Here is a 6,482-nt window from a genome sequence, read left to right on the forward strand (position 1 = left end):
CCTGGTCACTATGACCTCCTCCCAGTAAGACAGAGCCCTGCCCATGGGCCCTCCCAGGACAAGCAGTAAGAGGGATACGCTTCTTTCTTAGTGTGCTCTGCTGACTATTTTCTTGACTCTGAAAGAAGACAATCCAAGACTTGAAATATCAGTACAGATTGCCTTGAGCTGTGTGTTATTAGTTCCTTCACTGGATTGAAAGAAGCACTTCCAAAGGGATTGGGGTAACTGTTCAAGAAAGTCTGTTGTGCACAAAGGCAAATCCTATCAACCTTCAGCCCTAAATGCCCTGGATATGATTTTTAGAACATTTAAGATGCCACTGTTCATCAACATCAGCTAAAAGATATGTATTTAATATTCTGAAACAACGCTTAAGAGCATGTAGCTTAGGTTCTGCAAACCTTCCTAGGAGGAAAAGGACACTGGGGACGGGAGGGGCACTTTAGAGGACCTGAAATGTATATGTGCTGTTGATTGCTGTTATCCTCAGCATCTGTTTCAGTATCTAAGGGAATTGGTATGAGGACATGAACTGTTCTAATATTAATCGCCAAGTCTGTGTTCATCTAAGTATGGCCCATCGAATTCTAATAGCCACGGTAAGAGTTTAAAATATAGCCGAATTCTTTAATAAAGACAGGATCACTTTCTTTTGCCCTATCAGTGATATCAGGCAAAACAGAAAGGGGAAGGGAACGGGGAGGGGGGAAGTAAATGTTTCAAAAGAGCAGTTTCATCTACTCTAGAATGATTTCTATGTCAGCTGTACCAAATTTTGCCAAGTCAAAGTTCAAGAATGATGAATGGCAGTCCTGGCCTGGCTGCGCTGCTTGGATTCACCCAACACCTGAGTCAGTGTATGTGCACCAGAGAACCAAGACGCTGTTTTAAGAAAGTGGTCACAGGGCTGGGAATATAGCTCAGTTGGGAGAGGCCTTGCCTACTGAGATCACCAGCATCGTAAAAAACAAAAAAAAGCTTAGGCTTATAAGAATGAAGTTTCCCCAACAACACTATTTGGATCACTCAAGTTACTTAGAGTTCCTTGACTTGTTTATGAGCAGTTCTTCATAGATGGTGCCAATGTAGTGTGGGACCTAAAGGTGTAGAAGAAATTACACAAATGTGGGCAAGGCAAGCTTATGTTGCTTAGCATATATTATGTTTTTGATGCAACTAAATGAAGTAAATATAAAACAAAAACAAAAACAAAAACATAAAAGGCCACTGCCTGAGATGGGCAAATATGTATTCCACTAGTTGGTGCTTTCAATCTCCTATTCAGATGAGTCCATACCTTCCACTGCACGGGTAACAGCCGGAAAACTGAGGCTTGGACAATTCTGAACGGCTAACCCCCAAGTCCTATAGGACCTCTTCACGGGAATTAACAACAGAAAGGGCAAGCTGCAAGTTAATGGCCACTTTTGTGCCATCCCATGTTTGTAAGAGGAATAAGTCTAGAGCCAGTAAAAACTACTTAAAAAGGGTTTACGGAAGAGGGACTGGAAGACTGTAAAGCTAGATACTGCTACAGGAAGTGGGGATGATAACCTTAGTTTGTGTAATAATCAGCAAAAGAAAGAAAATAAATATATGAGCAAATCTCTTTGCTCACTTCACTCAAGGCCTAAGCCAGTATTAGCATTAGAGGAACACATACATGAATGCTGCATGTGTGCATGGAAGCAAATGATCAGCAATAGTAAACTTTCCCAAAAGCCTTATTAAAATAGAAACATTAGGAAATTACTCGTAGACCTAAGTTAATACTTCTCATACATATGTATAAAGAAATACAGTTAAGAAACTCACCTCAGTATTTCAGGGCCACAAGTGCTCTATTATCTTTGCAAAGGAAGAATGAAGAAGAATGGCAAAATCCAAGCAGCAAGGAGAAATGGTGTCTCAATCCCAGGCTTTGTCTTCTTCCCTTATCCTGCACGTACAGTAACTGCTACCTGGCAAACTGCAACCATGCGAATTCCAAGTCTCACTTCTCTCTTGCCAACTACACTCTGCACGAAGTATCCAGCAAGAGGTGAGATGGCTACAGCATCAAGTCAAGAGAAGTTAGCACTACTCTTGTTAAGTCACTTGCCCTCTCGGGGCACCTTTATTACCCACACATGAAAGAAGAGAGACACAGAGTGGGAGCAGAGCTCTAACAACTCTCCAAGTGTAACACTACATTTCAAGTACATAGTTCAGTCAGGCATACAGAGGAGAAGGGGAAGGGCAAAGACGTGATTAAGTATGGTGACAGCAGCAGCCTTCACATAGCTAAGAGTTAGCACTAGGACATTTCGATCATGCAGAGCAACTGTTAGGAACTTCTAACATTCACAAACAGATTTGCGGTCAGCCTCAACACGTGTGCTGTGCATTCTATAGACGATTTGGAAAGATCTGCTCACTTATTTTTCAAAATGAAATTTTCAATCCAGTAAATTAATATGTATACAAGTCAAAGAAAACACAGTTACTGTACAATAGTGTGAGAGACTATGAAATGGCAATACTTTTTTAAACCACAGATTTGTAATATATTTGTTCATTGTGCAGAGGATGTACCTTATACAAAATAAAATGGATTCTCAAACTAATGTTACAAGAATGTCTATTGTTGTGTTGCACTGAAACATTAATGTTTAACATTTTATGTTTAAGACAGTACTAACCTACATTGGTATGGTGACTTTAAACAGCTGGAAGAATGAAAATTACCACAATAGATGTTTGAAAAATGAAGCAAAATGTTATTTTTAAACTAACAAACAGGATCTCCTTAACTCATGTTCTGTATTTTAAAATCCCATTCACACCAGTATTAGGTTTGTTTTTCCAAGGATGTGTACTCAAAGGCAACTACTACAGCTTATGTTATGCTCCAGTGGCACAAAGTGCAAGTGTAAAAACTATGCAATTTATATAAAATCCCATGAATAGCTTTTAACTAATAGATTTTAGCATATGCATCATTTAGGACATTTTAAACCAAATCTTGAGACACCGCTGGGTTTAAAATATAAGGTGGGGGGGGGGTTGTAGGATAGTCATCATGATCACAACTATAATCCCAGCACTTGGGAGGCTGGAGCAGGAGGACTGCCAAGAGTTCCAGGCCAGCCAGGGCTACAATGTGAGACCCTGTCTCAAAACAAGCAAACAAACAAACAGTGAAGGCCAGGCATGTGCCACAGACTCTTGCAATCCCATTATCCAGGAGGCTAAGGCAGGAGAGTTTCAAGTTGAAGCAGCTTGGGCTACATAATGAGATCAAGAGTAGCCTAGGCTAGGAGATTTTATTTCAAAAATAAAAGGCAGGTTTGTTTTGTTTAAGAAAATACACACAAAGCTCAGTCAGTGACATAACATTTGCCTAGCATGAAGCCCTGGGTTCAGTTCCCAGCATCACAAAAACTTAGAATATAGATGCCAAAAATAGTTTACTGGGCTGGCACGATGACGATGGCTCAACACCCAGGACCCTTAAGGGATAAGGTACAGGCTGTCCTCTGATTTACACACACACACACACACACACACACACACACACACACACACACACACACACACACACACACACACACTCTCTCTCTAAACAAATACATAAATAAAAATAAAAAATAACTTCTGAAAGGAATTCATTAAGTTTAATTTGTTCTTCAGACTTTCAAAGGTGTATATATATTATCCTCACACTAGGTCAACTCAAAATATTTCAACTTGTTATGGGTTAACACTTCCACAATCCTAGCCCTTCAAGGGGCTGGAAATTCAAGGGTTTGGAATTCAAAGCTAGTCTAGGCAAGTTAGTGAAAACCTGTATCAAATTAAAACAAATGGTCAGAAATGCTAGCTCTGCAGCAGAACACTGAAAGTGTGTGGAACCCCAAGTTCAATCACCACCACCACCACCACCCCCACCACCACCACCACCACCACCACCACCACCACCTGTCCACCACACAACACACACACACACACACACACACACAAAGTTATTTCAATTTAATATAATGTTTAACCAAGAATAATATATTTTTGCTACTCAGAAGTTAAATGTCATTCAGGAGGGACAATTAACAGGTAATTCTCCAGGGCTGGAGGTTGACACATTTACTGAACAAAGGGTAAAGTAATACTCTGTGAGTCTCTATCACTAGTATCACAAACTTAGTCAAGAACAAATGGCTGCAGGTGGTGCCCTTCGCATCCAGACAGTCCATTAGTCATTCTCCTACTGAGAGGAACACACAAGAGTTCATCTGATCAGTGCAACAATGGGAGATGGGAAACCTTTCTAAGGAAGGATGGATTAATAGATGGCTACATGGGAGTTCGTTATGTTATTTGTGCTTTGTAAAGTTTTATGTCTATATTTATAGAATTATATAACTACAATTCTGTGTCATTTTAATACAGAATAGTTAATTGTCAGAATATAAACAGAAACAAAATCTATTTCCTCCCTGTGGATCTTACAATGTGATTACAAAAGGGCAGAGATGAAGGGAGGCCCTAGGGTGCTGATTATGCAGTTTCTTCCTTGACTTACAGAGCACTGAGCAGTGGTCCAAACTAACCCCACACAGCTCTGCTCTTGGCTTCAGTTGCCAGATTCCCTCCTCATCCTAGCACCAGCCACCTGAACAACTGTCTACCTATCAAACTGTCTATCCTGCAGCCCTGGGTTAAGAGGAAGGATAGGAAAGAGATCTTACATAGTACTGTTATTTATGTTTAAAAAAAGAAATAAAACGAGTTAACTGAGGACCCTCCCGACTTCCTCCAGAGCTGGTTCACATAAAGTCAGCCTATAAAACAGTTTCCGGGGTCAGCATGATGACTCAGTGATAAAGGAGCTTGCTGCGTGGCAGATAACCTGATCCCTGGGTTCCACATGATGGAAGGAGAGAGCCGGACTCCCTCAGGTTGTTCTCTCACCTCCAATCATGTACTGTGCCAGGCCCCATCCCACACCCAATAAATAAAAAAAGTAATACATTTTTTACACATGAAATTGTGTTGCTTCTTAAACTGTCCCATGTAAGGCAGGTGCAGGCATAAGTGTAGGTGAGTACATTGAGTGTATGCCTGTGTCTGTGTTTCTTTAACGTTTCTGGATCCCAATGATGAAAGGCTTTGGCATAGAGGCTGGTACAGGCGGCAGCAATCCCTTAAAGAAATGAAAAAGAACCACACTACTTCCTCAGAGATTTATGAAAATGTCTGACTAGAGCTTGTCAGTGAGGGAATGGATGCTAAAAGTAGGATATCTCCTCAGTGAGACGAGGTAAGAGGATCTGAGAGTCGATGGTTTGAGGAAAGGTTAGGTTCTGCAAACTCAAAAATACAAAAGGAATGTTGCTGGCCACTAGTACTGGTATTAGTACTAGCTAGTACTGATAAGAGTAGTTAACAGCCAATATATACATTTTATGTTCACATCTGTGAACTACCAATCAATTCTGTGCCTAAGACATGATAAGAAAAGGAATTAAAATAAGTCTAATGATTAGATCACATCAATAGCCCTGAAATGTCTTTTAATCAGGTGCATTCACATAATAATATTAACCCACACATTGGACAGCATTTCGCTTGTTTTATTGAGGGGTGGGATACACAGAAAGTCTTCAACTCCTGATCCTCCTGCTTCTACCTCCCAAATGCTATGTGCCATCTAGCATAGCTTAGTCACTAGTACCAGAGAGCTCTGTAGGGACCCTTGAAAGAGATGGATTCTTTAAAAGTATGCAAGATGTTTTTAAACGTTCTCTCCAAGAATGTAAGCCAAGTATAATGGCCCATAACTGCAATCCCAAAACTGCAGAGGTGAAGACAGGAGTATCACCAGTTCAAGATCAGACTTAGCTACATGAGATCTTACCTTATAAAAAAACAAACAAACGAATAAACAAAAAACCCAGATTTTTTTAAACAATATAAAACAAAGAGTTCTCAATTTATAATTGACTCAGAAGCTGATCAAATGTTTCTCCCTTCACTGTTGATGTCCTGACACATTATTAAAACTGATGTTTTTCAAATGTTCTTAAAACTTGCAACTTATTTAATGAGAATTAAGATGAAGATAAAAGATTTTTATTAAGATATTATGTTAAGACCAAAATCATTTTCTCTAAAGTATTTACCTGATATTTTATTAATTTCTTAGATTTAATATGAGTAAATTTTTAATTTGATTTTAATACCTACACATGACCCAGAAATGATCCAGTTCAGTCACATCAAAGATATCAAAGGATATCATCACTTCAAAGGATATGAAGTAAGAGATAAAATGGACAAGAGCTGGGACTATAACCCTTCTTTTTTAAGCAGCTGACTGCTGTGTTAGACCCATTGGTTCAATCTTCCAATTCATGAATAATTTAGCACATTTCCTTTTCTTCCAAGTGTGTGTGTGTGTGTGTGTGTGTGTGTGTGTGTGTGTGTGTGTGTGTGTCTTT

This window comes from Rattus rattus, chromosome 8, assembly GCF_011064425.1.
Source record: "Rattus rattus isolate New Zealand chromosome 8, Rrattus_CSIRO_v1, whole genome shotgun sequence".
Taxonomy (NCBI): domain Eukaryota; kingdom Metazoa; phylum Chordata; class Mammalia; order Rodentia; family Muridae; genus Rattus; species Rattus rattus.